At 36.8% G+C, this 23,218-nt stretch overlaps 1 protein-coding gene across 5 annotated transcripts in view; it reads left to right on the top strand.

Moving 5' to 3' along the window:
- LOC132197638 (5-hydroxytryptamine receptor-like) overlaps positions 1–23,218 on the top strand; it is a 96,673-nt gene that overhangs the window by 26,793 nt on the left and 46,662 nt on the right. For 3 of the 5 annotated variants that reach the window (XM_059621041.1, XM_059621038.1, XM_059621040.1), the window contains exon 2: positions 7,747–7,788. The gene's annotated coding sequence lies outside the window, so the exon portion shown is untranslated. Of the gene's footprint in view, positions 1–7,746; positions 7,793–23,218 lie in introns of all 5 variants that reach the window. The other 2 variants (XM_059621042.1, XM_059621039.1) reach the window with 1 other exon arrangement.

A 23,218-nucleotide genomic window follows, 5' to 3' on the forward strand; every position in this document is an offset into this window, starting at 1 on the left:
CTTTGCAAATTGACCTACCGAGGCTCATAATTAAATCTGATTTACTTTTAACTCAGCCCAAATTGCCAAGTCAGCAGTACATGCCGCAAACGGGTCAATTTGAGATTTATTTATTTACATATTTATTTTAGTTATCGTAAAACGATTTTGTGTGTGTGAATATCTGGCATGTAGTTAGCGAGCTGCATAATATATGAATTTCCAATTGACTTTGGTACAATCGTGTATAATAAATATAGACATCATGAATTATTCCCCAAGCAATATGATAAAATGAGGTTTTCTTATATTTATTCCAACAGATATGGAAGTGCTTTTGTATAAAAAAAATTCACATGTGCAATGATAAATTGAAGTCCTGAATTCACTTGACAGATATAATAAAATTATTATGCAAGCTCAGACAAGGGCACAAGCCAAGAATACATTTGTCTTTGCTCAACAAAAAAAAAGATGAAAAATAGCTAAATATGTACGCATAAAAATAAATAAAATTGTAAAAGTGTAAATCATATAAATTGTGAGTTGTGACAAAGAATTAGAAAAAAAACTATGACTATTCAATACGACAAAAAATATTTTTTACAATGTGATGTTTTTTATCTTAATTTTATTTGACAATAACAAATAAATAAAGTTTATTAAACAGAGTCAGTATCAAAAGTGGAAGTTGATTTAAAAAAACGGCATTAAAAAATATCGAAACTTGATTTATGATGTAATTAAGAAAGCGTAATTTTACTAATTTTATTTAATTTCTTGCTTCTTTGAAAATGAAATATTTTATTATTATTCTGGTGATATTATTGCTGCTGACAAGAGAGCGAAAGAGATTATGTAAAAGCTTTTTTTTTTTTTTAAATAATTTACTTTTTAAAATTTTCATTTTTTTCTTCTTAAGCAAGGATTTGAGATACGAGCTTTGGTTTTTCAAAATTTTTAATCAAGGCGAGCTCTAGAAAGAGCGGATGTTTCTCGCTCCCCTCGTTCCCGGTTTGTGTTCGCCAATCTTTCAACGCGGTTGCTTAAAAAAAGTGAAAGTTGCCGAAATGAACGCGGCCTTTGTAACTAACAAGAGCCCGGCCGCGCGCACTCTTGACATGTGCCTGCCTGCGCGCGAAAGTAAAATAGCTTGGGCACTTTTTTCCCAGAGCCGCCGTTTTTCATCTCGGACGAGCCTCGAGAGAACATCTCGCCCCTTAAAGGTGCGGGATTACTCTCTGAGCTTGTTTATTTACGCATTTGCATCGGACTGGCGCCTGCGAGCGAGAAGATGTAATAACGAGGCTGTCACTCACGACTAAGATAAATGTGGCAGATAGATAAGGCGAGAGGGAAAGTGACCCTTTTTATTAAAGCGCACCGTCGCCACGCCGCTCCGCGATGAATTGCGAAATCATGGGGTGAAAGATTTTTGACTCCCGTTCGCAGCAGAAACCGTGTGCTGATGGTGATCGATGACACGCGCCTCCCGCTATTAATAACGGAATTGCGCCTCCGCTGCTGGGAAATTCCAATTTGATGGAAAATGCGCGGAATGTCGCAGGCTGTATGAATTAAATTATGGAGCACAAGTGGAGTCACGCGCCCTTTGACAGGAAATGACTCCGATGGCGTTGCTTAAAATTCGACCCTTTTTAGCATATTGATTGAATTATGTGGATATTAATTAAGACAGAGGAAAAGAGACAAAATAAAAGTTGGCAATTTTATGTTGCAAGAAAATAATATATATCCTTGAAAATTGTGTTTAGCATTTAAAATAAACATTTGCTATTTTAAATAATAAATAGAAGATGCTATCCAGTTCGTCGGGCTCTGGAATAACTCTGGAATGCGCTGCAAACCTGCCCAGTGGGACAGTTTCCCACCCTCTTGGCAATATTAGTGATAAGTGATAAGAACAAAAACCAAGTCAACCGAGGCTCACTGCGGTGGATGGGGTCTTTTGTAATCTCGGAACTTTTAGCAAAATTCTTTCTACTTGTGGTGCCGTTTTCTCCATTAATATATATATTTTTTTAAATAAACTTAATGAATGTAATCAATGAATTTGTAACAATGTGGACAAATAAACAAAAATAATTATAATAAAAAAGGACAGTACATATACTCCATTCTATTTTTTCCTTGGAAAATTTTTTCTTCGAAAACAAATATCTTAAAAAATACAATTACAAAATATAACTACAAATATGAATAGTGAAAAATGTAATTAAATTGAAATATCCAAAAAGCGTTTAATAAATAATAAAAAATATAAAGCAAAACTAATTCCTGAAAGTTTTTAAATTCTGCACTTTAAACTGACCAACTTTTTATTGTTGATTTATTTTTTACAAATCGAGTCAAAATTTTTCAACGTTAAGAAATCAGCAACACATCTGGCGAACAATTTGCTGAAGAGAGGTTCGCGCCTAGATGGGCTGCAAGCTGATTATCACTCATCACAAATCCTGCTCTTCAAACTGACCAGCCTAGCTTTTCTAAAAGAACATTAGAAAATACGGATAAGCTCAGATTGCATGTAAAATTCTTTTCTACTCGAGTAAGCCCTGAATTTCGGCCATCTGCGCCCCCCAATTTTCGCACAGACCCAACATTCCTTGAGGGCTAATTGAAAATCCCGGGTAGGGAATTCGTTTTCGCTACAAGTGCACTAGTTGGTCGGTCTGTCTCGGCACAGGGCAATCCAATCTTTTTGTCAAAGCGAGCGAGCTGGAATGTTTCCGCTCTGGCGATGCGAGCGGCCGCCTCTCGCAAATTAATTCCAACGCGAGAGTAGTTCTTGATAAATGGGGTTATGACGCGTCGTGTGCGAAAAGATATTATTATTATTGCCCTGGGCGTCATAAATTTTTGCTTACTGGAAATCAATGGCGGTTAGGATTGCTTGACCAGGAAAGAAGCTGTCGATAATCTGCTATGGCGGAGAAGAGAGAGGGCCGGATATTTTATTTTTATTTTTATCGGCTTTCGTGTTTTCGCTGAACGAGCCTGATCATATCGCTGTAGATTTTTATTGGTGCAATTCCCAAGTTCTGACCCACGGAAGAAAGTTGGGTAATGTGCTTTTGTTTCATCGCTTATTTTCAATTCTTGGGCATTTTTCTGATTCATGGGTCAGAAAATGTGGCAAGTGCTTTTCCAAGTCTTTTATTGAGTTGGAACCTTTTCTACACGCAATTGAAAGCAAAACTGCTGCGATCCCATGTAAGCTCGAGTTCAATTTTCTATTTGCCCAAAATTGAAGCTTTGAAAGAATATAAATAGCCATTTCAGGCATTCGCGAATAAATTTGACAGCCGCGTGATGGATGCGAGTGGAAAGTGCGCTGACCGATGAATATGAAATATGCGCAGGAATACAACTGATGGCTATTTTTTTTCACCTACTATAGCGGAATGCATTTATCAATCTGAATTTTACACGGCCAAGTATTGAAAATTTCATCAATCTGGGCTCGCTGATAGCAAAAATTGAAATTTCATGCGTGGAAATGGAGCCGCCTCGGTGTAAAGAGATATTGGCTGTCAGTAATTCGTCGTGGGTGAGACTACGCCAAACACACTACACCCCCGGGGCTGCCATTGTGTCGCTTCCATCCTGCCATTTTCGAAAGGTATGCAACGTGCACGGCATAGATAAGGCGCAGGTTGCATAACAAAGTAGAGCGCGTGTGATGAGCTGCGTGAAAAAGAAATTCCCTTTAAAGAGAAAATTGACGGGCCAAAGTATCCTCTTGAGTTTTTTCTGATAATTTTGCGTCACTTGTATAGAAGAAAATTCAAAATAATATCAAGTGTTTTCTCCAAATCAGTCAAAACAATAAATTATTTTCTGAATTTATAATTTGCGATTTGCTTATTGATTTGTTAATTATAATCTGTAAAAAAATTAAAAAAGAAAGTGATTATACCTTTAAAACACACCGTTTTTAATTTTGACTACAGCTGGTGACGATTGGGAATTGGGAAATGCAATCGTGATAGAACTCTGTTCTGATTAGTTTCCGGTCAGTTCGAAAGGCTTAGTAGAGTGACTTAATTAAAGCCGAGAATTTGATTCCGGCACTTCGTCCGGCTCAGGCAATGTACGGTACTGTAGATTATTATGTTCTCAAGTCGAGTCCTTCTCCTCGGCTTAGTTCATTCAACAACGGCAGAAATAGACGTAATTGTTTTCCCCAGAGAATTGATCTCGTTGGAGTCAGGAATAGTTTCCACTTATAGAAGGAATTCGCTATTTGCGTGACTAAAATTGTTGCTTTTACTATGATATGGGGGTCTGGTATTTTCCTATTAATTTGCCATCTACCTTGGGACTCACAAGTGTTTATTTAATGAGTTCTGTGTTGATAGTAAAAAGCGGTAAAAAGTTTTACAAATTTGAGTTAAAAATCACATCAACCAGTTCACATTCGCTGATACGAAAAGTATGTAAATTTTATACAAATTAATCTGCGCTTTCTCTCACGCTCTCCAAGCTCTACGCAAAGACCTTGTTAATATTCTTATTTGAGCCCGGCATGATAAAAAAAAGAACACCTTTGGGACCGTTCATTCGAGCACCGCTCTCCACGACGCAAATTAAAACGCGCTGGCGAGCCTGCAGGGAAATAAGGGAGACGGAAACGGATGGCGAGAGACGCAAAAATTGCGCCATGATTGGCAGCTGCGTGGGCGCTCGCCTGTCTTCGTTTCACGCAATTTTCTGTGGCAACGGCGCCGCAACAGGCAAAACGAAATTTTGCAAGGGAGACGCGCCTAATGGAATTTTAATGGCGAGACAAAAGAAATGAGTTTTAATTACACGCCTTTTGCATTTTGTCTGCTACGCTGCAGTGAGAGAGTTGGGGGAATTTCGTTATATGCGCGACAGTAACTTTCCTCTCAAGCGTTTTCTCCACGCAAAGTTTTCCGTCTGCAATTTACATCTTTATTAAATACGTGTGTATTTCTCCCGCTTTGCTCGTTGTGCAGTCAGTCAGTTAGATGCTGGTCTGCTGAATTAGATATAATGAAGTTAAATGCGGTGGATTATGTCGTGAGTAACTTATAAAGGAACGTCGCCTTTTCAATTCAAAAGTTGCGAATCTCATTTGGTTAGATGAGCGAAATAATTTAAATATTTAGGTTCTGCAACGAGTAAGTTTTGATTAAATTCAATTAACTTAAATCTTAATTGGTTTTCTTGTGCAAACAATTAATCGACTAGAACTTAATTTTGTATTTTCCTTTATTATTCAAATTATGCAAGTTCATTTCAGCGCAATACATATCCTTGAGAAAGTTGGAGAAATTAATGTAATCTTTTTATGAAAGCAATTATCAAACTTTTGAAAAACCTGCATAGAAAGAGATTATATGACGAGCCCTTATTGTTGCAAATTTTGAACATAAATAAGTTTTTTGTTTTTTAAATTAGTGTCTTTCTTTGAAATAGTGATTATCAGGTATTGGCTAGGTTTAAAAAAATAAAAAAATTTAAAATCCTCTGCAATTCACTGTAATTTAAATTTATCTATCATGAATTAGATGCTATTCATCGTCAGCATTGGCTTAAATTAATTATCAATCAGAATCAGACTGACGTTTTACCAATTATAATCTTTCAGATGATTTCCCTACAAAGTGCATTTATAAATTAAAAGTAAAAAAATCCAGTTTCTTATCTTCGTGGCCTCATAAAACAGCAAAACTGAGCAAAAGCACGACTAACGCACACAAAAAACTTGTGCCACGGTGTAGAGCGTGATAAGAAACCGCAAAACGAGCACAATAGGGGCCATAATTGCGATGGCAAAAGAATGGCCAGGGAGAGCTAAATTCGCTTGTCTGGCCCAATTTTCTTTCCGCTGCGAGACTCGTGCCTTATTTGCGTTGGTGCAGGCGTGAGGTTTTGTGGCGCGGTTAAGCCGTTTCTAATCATTATACAATGTTGCTGACACGTGTTCTGGGCTGCTCGCGGAAAAGGGATGCCAACTTTTTTGCTCCTCTCTCGGAAGCGAGGAGAGCGGAAGAAGCTGCTCGCGCGCTCGAGAAATTATGTGCCTTTTTTGCGTGGTCGCGAGCGCCGAGCAACATTATTGTCTTGCAGCAAAAAACCCAACAATTAATAACGCGATTGTTAGCTGTGTGTTGTTGTGACGTGTTCGCGGCAGAAACGAGAGAGCAACCTGGTATGACGCACAAAACAAAAAACAAAAATGAGAGCAACGAAGGCGAGTGCAGACTTGAGAATCATAATTAACTTTTTTTATGATCGCACCTGGCATTAGATGAATATTAAACGCATTAAAATGTAAAAAATATTATGAAAATTGGCACATTGAATACTAAATTTGGAATATTTAAAGTTTTCAAGTGAGAAATTAATATTATATAGTAAATGCAAACTGATGAATTTTTAAAATATCCTATGGAAATTTTATGTATGATGGTAAATGGAAGAAAATTTAAGTTGGTACATTTTTAGTTGTAATATAGATTTTTCTTTAATTTTCAATAATATTATTTATTTCATATCCCAAAACCTTTCTATTCTGTCGTCGAAATTGTTCTGATGTGATTTTCATGAGTTGCAGAATAATTTTTCTTGATATTAATAGTACCCTGGAGAAAGAATTGCTCTTGGAGAGTGTGCGATGATGAGCATACCAAGAGCCGTATGTACAATTGTCTGGTGGCGATGCCAGCCAGAGAGAAAGAAAGGCCTCCAGAGGTGATCGTAAATTTAATTAAATATTTTTATGAAGGGCCGCGCGCGCCAAGTGTTTTCATCCGGCTGCACATTTCAAATTGAACGTGATGCGGGCGCTAAAAGCTTTTCGCCCAGAGATTCAGAGATCTCGTCACACGTCGTCCTCTTATATATTTGGTGCATTTATATATTTTTTTATTATCTCCTCTCCACGCGAGAGCAAAAGCTTTTCGCTGATGACAACATTCGCTTTACTTGTTAATAAACACGTTGCAGTGCAGGTCGAGATAAATACAAAATATAAATAAAACCTGCCTGCACTATGTGTAGTTCCGACTCGCTCTCTGCCCGGGTGGAAAATGTACAAAAAGAAAACATATGTAGCTCGTTGTCGCCGTGGTTGGGTCGATGCGGAATTATTTTAGAACGGGTGCAGCCGCTGATGAAACTTGATAGAGTTGTGTAGCAGACGTTTTGCAGGCGTGCTATAATTTCAGCGTCGCGCCAAATGTGTTTACATTGTGTGTTGGTGCTGATGCTGCAAATTACGACATGAAACTATCAAGTTTCTTATCTTTCCGCTTCCTCATTAATGTACTAAATTAACAGCACGCTGCTCTAAAAATAATAGAGCAGAAGCTGTTCAGAATTCAGAATCAATGAAAGATGATTTTGACTACTTTTATAAAAACATTTTAATTTTATTGAAAATTAACGGCAATTCAACAAATATATAACTTTTAGCTCATTTAAATTTGTTTCCAGTGAACAATAAAAAAGTGAATTAATGCTTACTTCTCATTTTTAATAATTTGATTTGATTTTAAGATGAGGTGGCGTAGATGTTGCAAGCATTTTTCATCGGTATTTTTTCTTTACGTTTTCCAGAAATTTAATAAAATTTAAATGTAAGCAGAAAAAGCTGTGTAAACAACTCTTATTCGCCTCGAAGTCCAGATTAAAAATAATTAAATCCCTTTTATTTGACTTCTACCAAGCTCTGTGTACATTGCCAGCTAATTAAAATGTTCAATTTTCTTCCAGATTTACGTGAAACGCGTTGGCACCATCGTCATCCAAAGAAAAGTGAGTAGCGACCTAAATTTTTTGCCTTATCCAAATAAAGTGGGCTACTGCATAAAATTGCCGACCGACTGGAGCAAAAATTCGTTACCAAAAGAAGTGGAATGGAAAGCGAGCACGGTTCAAACAGCACAGAAAACTCAATTCGACCTTAATAAAAAAGCAAGTACGGCCTCGCTTAAGGCAAATTGAATCGCAGCAATTTGGGAGAAAATTCAGCTTGGCTGATAAATATGGTAAATATTTATGAGAAAGAGAAGGCATGAATACGACCCTGGCAGCCGAGTTCATTTTTTACTTTCGAGAAATGAATCAACTCTAGAGCCATCAGCTGGCAGAGAAACATGTTGCTTGGGAAGTTCCTTATTGTTAGTGCCAGAGATAAGTTGAAAGAAATTCGCTGCAGGCGTCTAATAGATAAAGCGGAATTCTCATGAAAAATTTCTTCTCAGCAATGAATGTTCTATGAACAGAACAGATCGCCTTCAGCAAATAATTATTATACGGATTATAATTGCATTTCTCACTGGTGATAATTTTGTTGCGGAAGTTCTTGATTGGAGGAAAGTTACTCAATTTTTACATCCGCAACTAGAAAAAAAAACACAGCTTAAAATCATTCGCTGCACCAATTTAAAAGTTCTTTCCTTTTGAACAAAGTTTTCTTATTTATTTAGCAGTGACACAGAATTATTTCTACTTTCCCAAATCAGGGAAAAGTTTAAATTGAACGGATGTTACTCCTGTTAAACCGTCTCTGAAACAATTCTGGCTGATAATTTTATCGTGTTAGTTTCTCAGTTCACGGTCGGAAGAATCTTCTGTTGATTTCAGTTCAGATATAAATCTAAAAATACCACCGTAATAAAATTAAAAAAAGTATCATACAAAATGTAAAATATATTCTCCGCCATGCATATTCTAAAAAAGAATAGTATTCCAATTTTATTCCACAGAAGTATTTTCTACCGATACATAAATTTATTTTATAATTTATTTAAGCTTCAAAGATTTTATTTTAATTGTTATTGATTAGATTTGTATACTTATTTTCCTGATTTTAATTAAGTTTTAATCTTGTTTTGCTATTGGAGAAGACTTCATTTATATGTAACAGGCTTATCCAGCTATCATTTAGGATGACGTAAGAAAAGCCAAATTTCATGTCACTGTGATGTGCGCTGAGCCCATCAGAAGGTTCACTTCTTCACGACACGAGTGGGTTGCGAGGGAGTCAGTTGTTTCCAAAACACACCCATCGCAAAGTCGCAATATGAAATTAGATACGTGTGTGGAATTGAGACACGCATTCGTGATGAGAAGTGTCAAGGATAATCACGGAGTGTAATATCAGTCTTGCTGAGAGGTTTGTTATTGATCTCGAAACTAATTCTGCAGTTGCGTCTTTGATTAATTCATGTGAAAATCGAAAGTTTCTAGTAATATGCAAAGCATAATATATTCTTGTTGGAATTGAAGAGAAATCGTGCGTTGCTGCGTGTCTCCAGTGCCTCTAATGCAAATAAACGTGGCTCACGCGATTCCTGATTGTTTTTCTGAAACGTCTGCAAGACGGCTGAATGCTTCAGAAATGGGGCTAGTTCTGAAAACTATTCCGACGGCTCACAGAGTAATGCACAGAGGCAGAGGATTTGGAAATTGAGAGAGCAGCCTTATTACGGCAGTTTGTATTCCAGGCAGAGACGCACTCGAGAGGCAAAAGAGGTGCAGGCAAAGATGTGTGGTCGGGTGACATTATATGTGAGCTGGGGGTTTTGCAAATGGGCCGTCTGCCTCAAACGAGCCTCCAAGTCGCCTAAATATTTGATTTTTAACCTCTCGACGCTTTCTAGAAAGAGGTTGCATATATTTTTTCATACCTTCACATTTTCGGTTTCATTCGAGTATTGTAGCTATTAAAAATATTGTACCATCGGCCATAAAAATTTTATGATTGTCCCGAGATGGCCAATTTCGCTGAGGATTTCTTCTCCCCCGCGTTAATTGCAAACTGCGCCCGCGCAGGTAAAAGTTGTTCCTGTTTAATTGGTCAACAGTCGTTGTCTTTTTTTATTGCACAAATAAATGACAGCCTTGACATATTGCTTTTCTAAGGGAAAGCCTAACTTCTAGCATGGGGGTAGGAAAAGGAAGTAAAGGGAACAGTAAAAAATATATATTGTAGTAGAAAGGCCCGCAGGAAATAAAGCGTAAATAAATTAAATTTATTTATTGGCAAAAATATTGTAATTTTTTTCTTTAAAAAAAATCAACACTTTTTATGGCTGGTAGAATTATTAAACATCAATTAAAGAGCTGCTTGTATGAAAGGTCCACATTAACTGTCTGTGAGAAAAGTCGACCAACGTTCTTTAGAGTATATTTATCTTGTGCTGGTAAAAGAGCATCATGTGTCAAAGCAAGCAATTTCGCTAATCCATTTTCACACATGTACATTACCGTGTTTGCCAAAGACTGGTGGGAGATAAAAATAATAATCACCACAGCAAACAAAATTGGCGAAAAAATAATTAAGCTAAGCTCAATTTTGTTTTAAACTATATAATAAAAGTTTTAGCATATTTTTTTGTAAATTAAAATCTATTTTGCCTCGATATTAATTAATATTTGCTTGTAAAAAAGGTACAGCCGATATTAAAAACTTTTTGCAACGAAGAAACAAACAAGAGAGGCAATTTCGGGCGAGAACGACTACAGCAGAACTTTTTACCCTCGCTGGGAGGTAATTAAAAGTGCAAATCATCCGTCAGTGCTGTCGTCATTGTTGCCGCTGGAAGTTAATTTTGAACGCCTTTGATAAAATTTTGCTCGTTATTAATAATTCTCACTTACCGCCAAAGGCAGAATGCTGGAGAGTGGTAAATTAGATGGAAAAAATAATGTCTCGCGTTCTCTACTTTTTTTGGTGAGTTCCAGGATATATGATTTTAATCCTAGGCAACTTTTTGATATCGACTTTTCCAAGAAATGATTCATTTTTTTACTGCATATGATGAGTTTTATCTGCAGGTAAAAAAATGATAGATACAAATTAACTCAAACAAAGTCTGAGACTGGAATTATTGTTATTGTTAGATAATATTGGATAATATTTAAGCAGAAGAAAACCACAATATTAATGAATTACGGAATGCCTTGAAATATTGAATTAATTATTAATGGATAATAAAATTTTGAAAAGTGTTTTAAAAGCTTTAAGGAACATAATAATCCTTGCAATTATAAGAACTTTTATTTTTGAATCTCCTACATTGCAAGGGAACTGGAAGCGATGTACTCAAAGAACTCTTTTGGAGTAATTTCGGTTCGGAACCGAATTAGAAACGAGGGGTGCAAGAATGGTTAGTAATGCGAGACCATTCTCGTGGCCGGCACAAAAATGGCACGCAGCAGAAAGCGGGCAGGGTGAAGGGAGAGGCTCATCAAGTTGTTATTTTTTCCACTAATGACGTCATTGTTGGGAAGAAGTGCTATAAACAACACTTGGAAAAAGGGCGAGAGCGGCGGCAAGAAGCGCCAGGATGTGACATGAAAACTGATGGCTCACAATTACAAAGTTGCCGTGCCAAAACGAGATGGGCTGCGAGTGAACCTCACGCGTTTCTGCATCTCTCTGTTTGCTCCTTTCTCTCCTGAGCTTTAATTTAGCCTCCGACTCTCTCTGGCAATAATTATTTTATGAACTATTCCAGTGCTTGGCAGTTTGCTGACATCCCTCTGCCTCTCGACTTGACTGGCGCCAATTATTGTGTATGTAGCCCAACCGACACTCGCTGGATTTATCGCTCGCTGTCTTGCGTAATTTCTGAACGCACGGTCTCTGGTGGGCCAGTCGGCCAAGTCTTCTTAATTAGAAGCGCATGATTCTGCCATTAATTAATTACAGCAGTCGAGAGAACTTGTTCTCCAGCGTAAATGGAGGGGATTGGACCAACAAGAGTCGTCAGTCTGGATTTTCTTGCTTAAAAACTCCTACAATTAAATATTTATATTGAGCAATCGGATTGAAAGTCTTCTTGGTTATAAATAAAAATTTCATTTATATATTATAACTCTCATAGGGTTAATAAAAACGCAATAAAAGTAGTCAAGAATTTTGATATAATACCGACTTAATGAAGAAACTGATTTCAATTAGTGAATGCATTAAAAATGACCTTTTAAATGATTTTATATACTAAAATTTATTAATCAACTAGTCAAAGCTTTTGAAACAAACATTTTAGCTATAATTCTAAATAAATCACATTAAAGGAAATTTCACCATACAAGATGCAATTTGGAAGGTTTTAACAAATTTACGACGTAAATTGTAAGATTTTAAATAATTGAAAACTTTAAAAAGAAATGGAATAAAATGTTTAAGGAATTTTCCAAACTTTTCGTAGCCAACCTCACAGTCCGCCAAACACTGTCAAATAAAAACATTTGCTTATCATCGTTTTTAAATGCCCTAGAAGCATAAATAGGAATTTTATTATTTATTTTACCAGCAGAAATTGTATTATGTTTTATCCAGTTTTGTATCAAATATGAAATTGAATTGAATTTTGAACGAGGGAAAAGTTTTATGTTGCTCTGATGCATCCCAGGAAGCGGCTGCCGCCACCACCACAAACACTTGGTTCTCAAAACCGCGATTATGTTTACCAAGTCGCGGATTATTCCGTGGGAACCATTTGCTCTCGTTTTAATAAACGGTAATGCGGCCATAAATTGTCTTTATGCGCCGCGAGCGGCACTAATTTCGAGGCAGCCTTGCCGAGAGGCAGCAATTTTCAAGGACCGTTTGCTAAATTGTGATTTACTCTCTTTCGCCAGTGGCGGCGGGCGGAAAAAATGAGAGAAACTTTCTTTCGGGAAATGAATTTTAATTACGGTCACTTTTTCAGCCGACGGGCTGCAGTATTTTGCCGATTTTGTCCCGGTGCTCTGTAATTTAATTAAACTCGACAAAATGGATTCCATTTAAAAGCGAACAGACACGCGGTTGGGCATCATTAAAATAACGGGGCTTTTCTCCTGCAGCACCAACGGTGGCGAGAGAACAGTCAAAGCGGCCGCTGCTAATGAATGTGTAACTTCTACTATTACCATCATTATAGTGCAATTTGCGAGGATTCTTCTCTCTCTTTTTCTCCTTGACATTTTTCTCGAGTGCATGGGCTCCTGCTGATTTGTTTGAGGCTCGTCTGCTTTTTATTGCCATAATCATGGCTCGGCTGCTGCTGATGCACTCAACTCTTGCCTGCTTCCCCGTAATGGCTACCACGCAGCCGCCCTTTCCTTTCGCTCAATCTCGCGCTTTTGAAAAATCGCTGCCTTTCAACTCACTCTCGCGTGTGTGTGTTCGTTTTATGTCCGACAAGTTGCATTCAAACGCTCTACATCAAGCTGCTGACGAATTCGCCGAGGATGGCAAAAAGTGGCGCGCACACTCGCAATCGTAAAAAGTCGTGACTTGTAAATCTAGCTTGAGTGCACTGTGCGAGAAAGCTATTACTCAAATTGCAATAAGAACTAAGACATTTGATAAATCATCCAAATAAAAAATATATTCATCTGATTAAATTAAAATTGCCAATAGCTAGAAACATAAAATTATATCTACTTAACTTCAATCATTAAAGAAATTTTAGAACATAAATTTATATATATTATTATTCAGAGGGCAAATATAACTTTGATAAGGTCAGACGAGATGACTGATTTATTTCCTTAAATATTTTAGAGATAAGATAACAAAAAGTTTTATAACCATTTTACTAATTTGTTCTTTAATATTTATAATTTGTTTTTTCATTCTTATTTTTATTCTGCTGATTATTTCACAATAAAAAAATTCAATTCAATTGTTCGCTCTTTGTCTATCTTTTTTATGGGCTTAAAATACTATACAGGTGCCATAAATACATTCGTAAAACATGCAAACACAGCAGCTCATAAAAAAAATGCTTGAAGTGGGCTTTGTTTTCATTTGAGGAAATCCACAAGTTTCAACATCTCTTTATACACCACAACTTCTTTAAGAAACATAGAAACTGTTTAGAATTGGAGTCACAGTGCTTTCCTATTTCTAAGATGACCCTTCTGAGCTCTGCAATAAGTAATAATGTTAACAACTATGCAAACTATGGCAGAAGTGTAAAGTTGTGTTTCCCCTTCTCCAGTTGTTTCAAAGGAAACGATAAAAAAGTTATTTTTAATGTACTTCTGCACTGGAGAACTTCACATCATGTAATTATACTAAGGAAGAACTTTATAGAAGAAAATTATCTCTTTCATGTTCGTAGAGTAGAAGATTTTTGTTTCATTGCATAACAATAGTTTCTAAACTATTATATTTAAAATTTCTAAGAATAATGGGTATGTAATGAATTTTAAGAAAGGCAACAAGACAAGGGGAAATTTTTGTTTTTTGCATAAAATTATTTATAAAAACATTTTTTTTTTTAATCAGAACGTTAGATACTTCAATTAGTTCTAAAATTTCTTTATTTTTTTATGCCACTGATTTGATTGAGAAAAATATTTGAATATAAAAATGATACAAATATATAATATATTATAATTATTTATAATAAAACTAGATAACCAATCACTTATTTTGAGCCTTTGGTTATACATCAGGTATATCACAAAGGTAGAACAATTTTAAGAGGTCTAATCCAGGCCTAATCTATTATATCTATTTTCAATCTAGACTTTTGTTATTCCAATTAAATCACTCCCAATCATATAATAAAAAGACTCTTAAATAAAATGCAGTTATCGTTTGCTTAGAATGATCGTGAAAAAAATGAGTTCATTTTCCTTCAGTGCTCCCTGTCAAGTACAAAAAATAACTTTAAAAATATTTTGCATTAAATATGTATGAAATATTATTCTCATCTATCCCTGTTCATAGGCTTGTGGAAAATTGTATCTCCCTCTTCGCGAAATTTTATAAAAAAAAAATCCAATCACAGTAAACAAGACCAGCGAGTAATTAATGTGCCCCGCGAGGTTGTGCTCCTTGTAGATGAGCAAAAATAATTTTATGGTCGAAAACGCCATTAATTTGGAAACTCGACGTTGTAAGCCCGAGTAGGGGAACGATGACAGCACACGCTAGTTCGGCGATAAATTACTCAAAGCAGCGGAGAGAGACAGCACGCTCCAGCAGGGGCAATAAAAGCCACCACGAGCTGCAACAGCCTGATTTTGATTAGTCCCGAGGCTAATTTGCACGGCGATAAATAACTCGACCCTTTTTGCCCAGTGCCGCTGCTGACATTTGCATGGTGAGCGGATCGACAAAGAACTTTGTACAACAGAGCCCCTGCTAATAAACAATGCGAGCAGTCTCTGGCTGGCGCAAAGGCGCGGCAGCTGAATGCAAAGTAATGCCTTCCGAACCGACGACCACCGGACTCATGCACATGAAAGAGCTCTTTGCGTCGCCACCAAATCGAATAGTGACAATGCATCAGCCGGCCTGCTTGTCCTGACTGGACGAACCCAGGGACGCCACCCTCTTCGCAACCATATATCTCAAAGTCACTCGCATCGCAGCTTTTAAAAGATTAGTCCTCGGCCAAAGAGGCGGAAAAAGAAAGGTCGCTCTTCTTCCCGTTACTTCGTCGCCCAAAATAAAAGCAAACAGATAAAAGGGACAAAACTTAGTCTCCAAACTCTCTCCTTTTCTTTTCTTTTTGTTCGTTCAAATTAACAAGATAAAAATTAAAATTGTGTATTTCACAGTTAACTTAGATATAATGAAAAAATGCCAACATATAAATATTGCCAACATAAAGTGAAGGTCAATTGTGTCTGGAAAAATAAATCAAATTTTTGTTTGTAAATGCAATATCAAGAAATAAGTATAAATGTCTAACTTTTTTTACGCGAATTGAAAAGCAACAAAACCATTTAAAAAAGCAAATTATTTTTTATCATGAAATAAACATTATTTGCTTGTAAATATATCAATAACAATTTTAATGTTCCAGTAATTATATTTCTCTCAATTCCATTTTCTGATATTTCAGTAAATTTTCTGACAATTCATTTTATTTTCTTTCAACATCGCTGATTGAATATTGACATACAAAAGACTACAAAAGTTTCACGAGGAAATTTTTCCATCAAAGTATCAAATTCCAAACAATTTTAATTAATTTCCTATTTATTTTTCAAAACAGTTTTACTATAATTTTTCAGCCGAATATTTCTTGAACAATTCGAGCTCATGCAAAGTCCTTGCTGTGTGCTAGTGACACTTCAAACTTTACAGTACACAAAAGCAATCATAAACTTTGACCTTTAACGGTGAGTCAAAGAACGATCGCTTTTTTCCGTCTCTCTTTTTCAATACCGCCGCGGTGAGTTTCAAAAGCAATCACTATTATTTGAAAAGCCCGACAAGTAAAACATTGTGTATTTGAAGTTTGAATGACTCTGCTTGATATAATTCTTTGCAAAAATATTCGTTCCAAACGAGTACAACAAAGTATATAATAGTATCTCCTTTTCACGCTTGGTGCTCGTATTTGTTTCGCTTATTTTTGCAATCGGAAATTCCGCAACATTTGGCAAAACGATCGCTACCGGGCCTTGTTGCTATCAGGCAAAGTTGCCACTTGGGTGCTTTTCGCTGCAGCGGCAATTAAAAATGATACACTCGCAATTGAACACGCGCCAATAAAATATCGTCCAACCACGAATTAATGCCATGGTATATAAAAAAGTAAATGGTGCGGCAGTGAAATGTTTTGTGGGTACATTTTTGACGCGTCAAATATTTATTTATTTATAAATCATGCGTTGTTGTGTAATGCGGCACAGGCGAAATCCGAAACAAAAAGACCGGAATGCGCTGGTCTGAAAAAAAACAAACGAAAAACAAGCCAACTATCGAATGAATTCATCGCTGCTGCTTTCATTGTAAGCAAACTTTTTCCTTTCCATGCGCACAGCCGCTGGCAGATATCAACGCTTTTGATGTGGTTAGACGTGCTCTCTCTGCGTCGCTGATGTATTAAAATGAATTTTGCAGGAAAAACGAGGCGAACCAAGTTGCGATTGTTTATTGAAAAGTTGCCATGTATATGCGCAGCGCGATGTTATACTTTTGGCAAATTTAATTTTACCCGAAAGCCAAGCTTGCAACTCGGGGCGGGGGAAATTTGTAATCAAATTTAAAATTTTTATATCCTTCCTTGCAGGCCTACGTGCACTTTGAAATTAAACGAAACTTTGCGCTTAACTTAGAGAGCACCGGGGTTGTTGCTTAGTTAATAATGCATGAGCACCCCTTGCTTTGAAGTGCATTAAAAATTGAGGCTCTTTTGCGCACTGGCTCTTTGTGGCAAACTATAAGCAAAACAAGGAAGATAAAAACTTTTTAATGACACCATTTTAATTAATTAATAAATATTATACTACAAAAATATCCATAAAATTCAAAACCTCTTGCTCCCTCATAAATATCGTCAATTATTATTAATCAATTAATTTACTCTCGGTCTTCGCATGCAGAAACATACTTTTCCCATGACTTTCTATTTTAAACGTTATTCCATCAACATTTAGCTAGGCTATTTTTCTATGCATATTTATTTACTATGATAATTACATACATAAAAATAATCAATTTTTTGATTTATTTTGTGCTCGGATATTTATGAATTATGAAAGATTTGGAGAATTATTGAAAGTAGCGCAAATTCCTTAACGTTTGGTCGAAACAAAATCAAGAGGTATATTAAATAAACATCATTTTGCTAAATTTTTTTACATAATGTAATGAGATGTTCCACATTTTCCTTAACGGCCATCAAGCAACCATAATGAGAAAAAGGAATATCATCATGTTGGCACTAATGAAAAGGCTCCAGTTGACAGAAATAAATAAAAGATGAAAATTATACATACACGTCGATTGTTAATCAAAGCGTGCTGCAATAAATTCCGAGTTCTATGGTGACCGACTGTTTGCTCTCAACAGCTGCAGCAAACATTGCAGACTAGTACAAAGAGCGTTTTGTTGTATGCAATTGCAACGGCAAGTCGGCCATAAAAATAGAAATCGCAAGTCTATCGTGAACGGGATGAAGTCGGGTTTTGTGCAGAAGGACGCTCTCTCAGGGTGTTAGTTGGTTAAATGGTGCGAGATGGCAATGAGGGGTCATAGGAATTGAAGACACGTGCGCCTTCTCCGTAGATGAAAAGTAGATCACCAGGAGCTGCCAATCTAGCTTATCAAGCAAAGCTGCGTTCGTTTCTCAAATGGAAAGACATATTATCTGGGTTGGAAAATGTTTACAAACAAAAATGAGGCAGCAAAATACGGATAGTGGATACAGGAAAAAAAATCAATTTTTAATCAAACCTTCTATTATTTTTGCTGTTATTGTACTGTTTCGATATCTTTATTATTGGGGCTTATAAGAGTTGGTGTGACACTCGGCTTTAGATGAAAATGTGAGATAACTATGGGTCACTTTCATATCCTGCTCACGGCTTATCAAACGCCATGGCGTTGCAAAAACCGATCCCCTCTATTGTTATAGGAGCAGCCGGCTGGCTGACCGACCCAGACGTTTTACCATCTAGATGACCAAGCACTTTCGGCAGCCTATACGTATGAACGCACCTCCCAACTTGTGTGGCAAAAATAACAGATCCACTGAAGCGAAATTTTAGATTTCAAAGGCCACTTATGACCGCTCCCAAATGTTTTATGAATGTATTTTTTGACATTACTTAAAACATTCATTCAATTTTTAGCAGAATCATTAAATAACAATTAAGCCACAATAAGAAAACAATTATTAAAAGAGACATTTATTTTTTAGTGTTTCTAACTGACCACAAGTTTTAATCTGTGTAATTATTGTTTGATTTTTTTTAATGGAACTAGGAAGAATAATGAAAGATTTTTCAAGGAGCTAGAAATTAGTTCAGAAGGTTGCAGATTTGTAATTTTTCGCGTCAATTGTTTTCTGTGTGGGCTGTACAGTTTAAGGAAAATGATTGAAAAATTCAGGGAGGAAACCAATAATACGCTTTCTGTCGGCTCAGTGAATCTGACTGGAATGAAGTTGATTTTTGGAGCTTTCTGGAATTGGAACAGTAAAACGCTGTGGCTTTTGCTCTGCTCCCTTGACGTGACACAGAGAGAGAGAGGAAAACAGCAGAGAGAGCGAGCGCTAGGCAGGCACCAAAACCACCCTTGTCGTGACCCTGGACGCCTCCAGCAAGCTCGTGACGGATATAATAATAATATTGTGTGCATTACGGGCGCACGATTTTGTCGCTGAGAAAAGTTTCCGAAATGAATAGACACACTCCTTTGTTCGCAGTTTCTTTTTACTTTCCACATATATATGTACCGCCCGAGTGTGGCGGCTCTTTATTGTGCGAAGCTTTTGTTGGCTCGGATTTTTGTTTATTCATGAAAGGCGAGAGAGACCCGCGTTTTGTGTGTGTTTGTGCATTTATTTGCGTGTGTGTATTGATTCGCTCTCCGGCAAAATCCGCCAGGCATGCCGGCGCAGGTAAACAACGTAAGCATATTTTTATACCTACCTCTGCCCTCACAGATAAATAAACACTCCCGTGTGTGCCACGAGTGAGGGAGAAGCTTTGCTGCTCTAGTTTTATTGTCGGTAAATAGCGCGCGGTTTCACCGGTTTGGTGCGCCCTTTTATATTTCCTCCTCCAGACTGCTGGCGTCGTAAGTTTGTTTCTAATTAGATCAACTTCACTTACTCGGCACAAAGTTCAACTGCGTGTGCAGCACAGCTCACACGTATACGCTATTCTATGTATATCATTCGACGAGCAGGCAGGCAGCAGTCGTGTGCGATAGAGAAAGCACCAAGCACTGAAAGTGGCTTTTAACTCTTCTGCTCCGCCCAAACTTAATTTCCTCCTAAACATGCTGATCTCGTTTGGCCGATAAGAATTCGCTTTCAAAGATTAAATTTCCCCGAATAGGCTCAGCGTCAGGCGACGAAGTGAAAAACACACTCAAAGTGCTCTGCATTTATATTAAGGGAACTAGTTCTCAAGAAATCAAAAGTTAAAAGCTTCAACTTTATTCATTCGCTGGGTTAATTCATTCTACAAAATGAGATTTGTATTCAGAATTATCATTGGAGGAACCAAGACAATGAAAAAAAAAAACAAGTTTTAATGATAATAATTGTACTAGCCTCACAATATTCTAGATTTCTATGAAATTTTCAACATTATTAGCTTATTACATCACATAAGTTTCATTGATAATATAAATAGCATTTAAGTATTTCAAATACATTTCTTAATTTATAAGTATTTACAACAGGATCTCAAGCAACAAAATTATGTATAATAAGACTAATATTATTATACGAATAACTTAAAAAATTATTTCAAAAGCCCTTCTATTTCTATGATGCTCGAACTTTTAAAATTTAAAGACAATTATATTTAATAACAACGGTAAATTAAAACAATTTATTCAATTGAAAAAGATTTTGTTTAAATTTTATATACATACAGATTTGTATTGAAATTTTCAGCTTTATTTCGTAGTTACTTGTTCTTACTACAAACATATCACACAATTCAGTCACAGCCTCTGTATTCGCCACTAATAATTTATTTGACGAGCAAAACTTAGGTCAAACCACCAGATAAGTCGCTATTAAATGAGAAACGTTTCTAAACTTTTATATCCGCAGCACCATTATTGAAGACTGAACATATAATCTAGAACTTAACTTATAAGTTTTTTATTCACCGTCAAATAAAAAGTGCTCGTCTTACAGACACGACGCTTCATATCCGGCTCGACATCAGAATCCGGTGCGTAATTGAAAAACGATCCAAACACCCAAAGTTGCTTGTTCGCCATGAAAATAAAATCAAAACCTGCTGATCGTTTATTTTTTTCTATCTGTTTCCTCGGGGACCATGTGCCCCAGAACAGAGAAAGAGAGAGGTTTACTATCTGTCAGGGAATCATTTTATGTTCTCCCGAAATAAGAGGAAAATTTATAGCGCGCAGTGTGCGATGGAAAAAAACAGTAGTTGCCGCGTGCAGGGGAAAATCGATTGTGATTGGCGTCATCTCATCACCTAGCACAGTGCCAGAATGCCTCTGAAAAAGGTTTCCTGCTACGTGGAGCATCCACGGCATTTTGTCTTTATTTCTACGACGAACGATACGTGACCGAAGGGACGACTCGTCGCGTCCCTTTGAGCAGTTCTTGCAACTCGTCACACCTCATTCGAGACGTGAAATAAAAAGAGGCGGCTGCCGATTGTTTGGGGAAAAAGAACTCTAATTGTAATCAGTGACCATCTCTCAACCGAAAATCACTCTTCGAACGCCTTTGCCAAATTCACAGAAGCCGTCCCAAGTGTTTCTGGCCATCCTCTTCAAGTTTTCGACGCTATCCGCGTAGCCTTGGTTGTCCAAAATGCCGTCTGCGAAAAATTAAAGCAGATTAAACAGGTCAAGTGCATTGACGGCGGCCGCACTGTTGAAGAGGATCACCGCTCCGACGACGACGGCCACAGTGGGGAAGATGAGGTGATAGATGATGTGAACCACTGTCCTCAGCAGATGGCTCACAAACAGGACCACGGCCGCAAACAACACGATGCGAATGCCGATGGTGAGCAGGTTGCGCAGCCAGCGTGGATCGAAGGTCTGGAAAAGGAGCATTTTTCATAAGGTGGTGACACTTTTAAGACAAACTAACGCATGCCAAAAATGGTTTTAAATTATAGCAGGGTGCTCATTTTTCATCCGCAAAATAAGATAACGATGAGCATAATTTTCCATAGTTGGAAATTAATTATTTTGAAATGCCACATTATAAAATTCTTGGTAAGTGGTTTTATATTTGTTAAAAAAAAAATGCAAATAATTATTTTTTAAACAACAATAATTTTCAAGAAAAACTATCTGTACAGATATTCCAGAAAAAAAGAAACAAAAGTTATTTATTTATTTATTATTAATTTTTTTTTAAATTAGATTGTGTCGCGTACCTTCATGAAGTGTGAGATTTTTATTTCTAAAATTAAATGTTTTTGGGCTTAAAAAAAATTTTAAATGGCAAAACTTAGCTTTTAAATGCGCTTATTTAAGGTGTAAAAATTTGTTGATTTTTTTTCTTTAAAATTTTTCTATGAATTTTATGGACACCTTACTGGCCTCATTGGCACACTCAAATGAGGCCTGGGCAACAATGAGGATTAAAATTCCCAATAATCGCATAGATGGCTTCCATTCTTGAGAGAATTTGATTTAAATAATACACAAATAAAGAATCTTAAATAAAACTGAGCATTATAATCATTTATAAAACAAGTAAATTACCAATGAACAATTTTTTTTAAATTCTAAAATATTTAATAAAATATATCTCTAAATTTTTAAACGATTTTCCATAAGAATTTATAGATTTTGGAATTTTTAACATGGTAAAATCGTTTTAAAATCAATAAAATGTAGCCAAGATTTTGGAATTTTCACGCTTGGCTTGCCAAGTCCGCATTTAAGTGCCGCATAATGGCGTGGTAAATGATGCACCACCTCCGAAAATCGAAAGTGACAAGCGCTCCCGAGGTAAATGAAGCGTGAAAGCTAAAATCTTATCTCTGCTTTTATATAGAATACCTCTGCACGAGTCGGCTCAACGTCGACATCAGAGTCGTCGAACTGCAGTCCGTTGTCTCGCATTTCGGTTTCCCAAGGCGGTCCCAGATTCTCGGCGAAATTTTCCTGCTCAAAATCTGGGTCCTCCACCGGCGTGGCCTTGCAAGCTGAAGACTCAATCAGATCAGGTATGGACTGCACCAGAATCCCGACGGAAGCTTCGATAAGGAATTCGGGCGCCGTCTCAAAAATTCCTGGGGGCTGGTTTTCGTGCCCGAAGTCTGCAGAAATCAGACTGGTGGTGGATGTCGTTACTGAGTGGATCTCTTTCACAGTTATCTCTGGAGTGTGGTTGACCGCGACTGATGGGTCGAGGGCTTCAAATTCTTTAGAGAAGACTTTGGCGAAACGAACTTGCTGTCTTCCTTCGTCGTCGGTGTGGGTGTTGTCGTCAGAAGTTGAACTTCGTAGTTCTGGCTGAGAATTTTCCTCAAAATTCGAATCCCAGCCGCCTAGTTGAGAGTCTTCTGAATCTGAAGATGAAAATGACATCTAATCACCAACGGATTCATAACTTCAAATGTGAGACAACAATGGGCCAAACGAACAATGAGAATTTTTTGAAAAATCTGATGAAAATCAGAAATTATATTTATATTGTTATGAAATATTTGATTGTTGGATGAAGAAAATAAAATAACATTAATGGGGTTTTCTGGATAAAAAAATCCTCTTTTTGCATATGTTTTTATATTAGGCATTAAAAACAACAAA

This window comes from Neocloeon triangulifer, unplaced genomic scaffold (assembly GCF_031216515.1).
Source record: "Neocloeon triangulifer isolate White Clay Creek 2 clone unplaced genomic scaffold, ASM3121651v1 ptg000012l, whole genome shotgun sequence".
NCBI lineage: Eukaryota > Metazoa > Arthropoda > Insecta > Ephemeroptera > Baetidae > Neocloeon > Neocloeon triangulifer.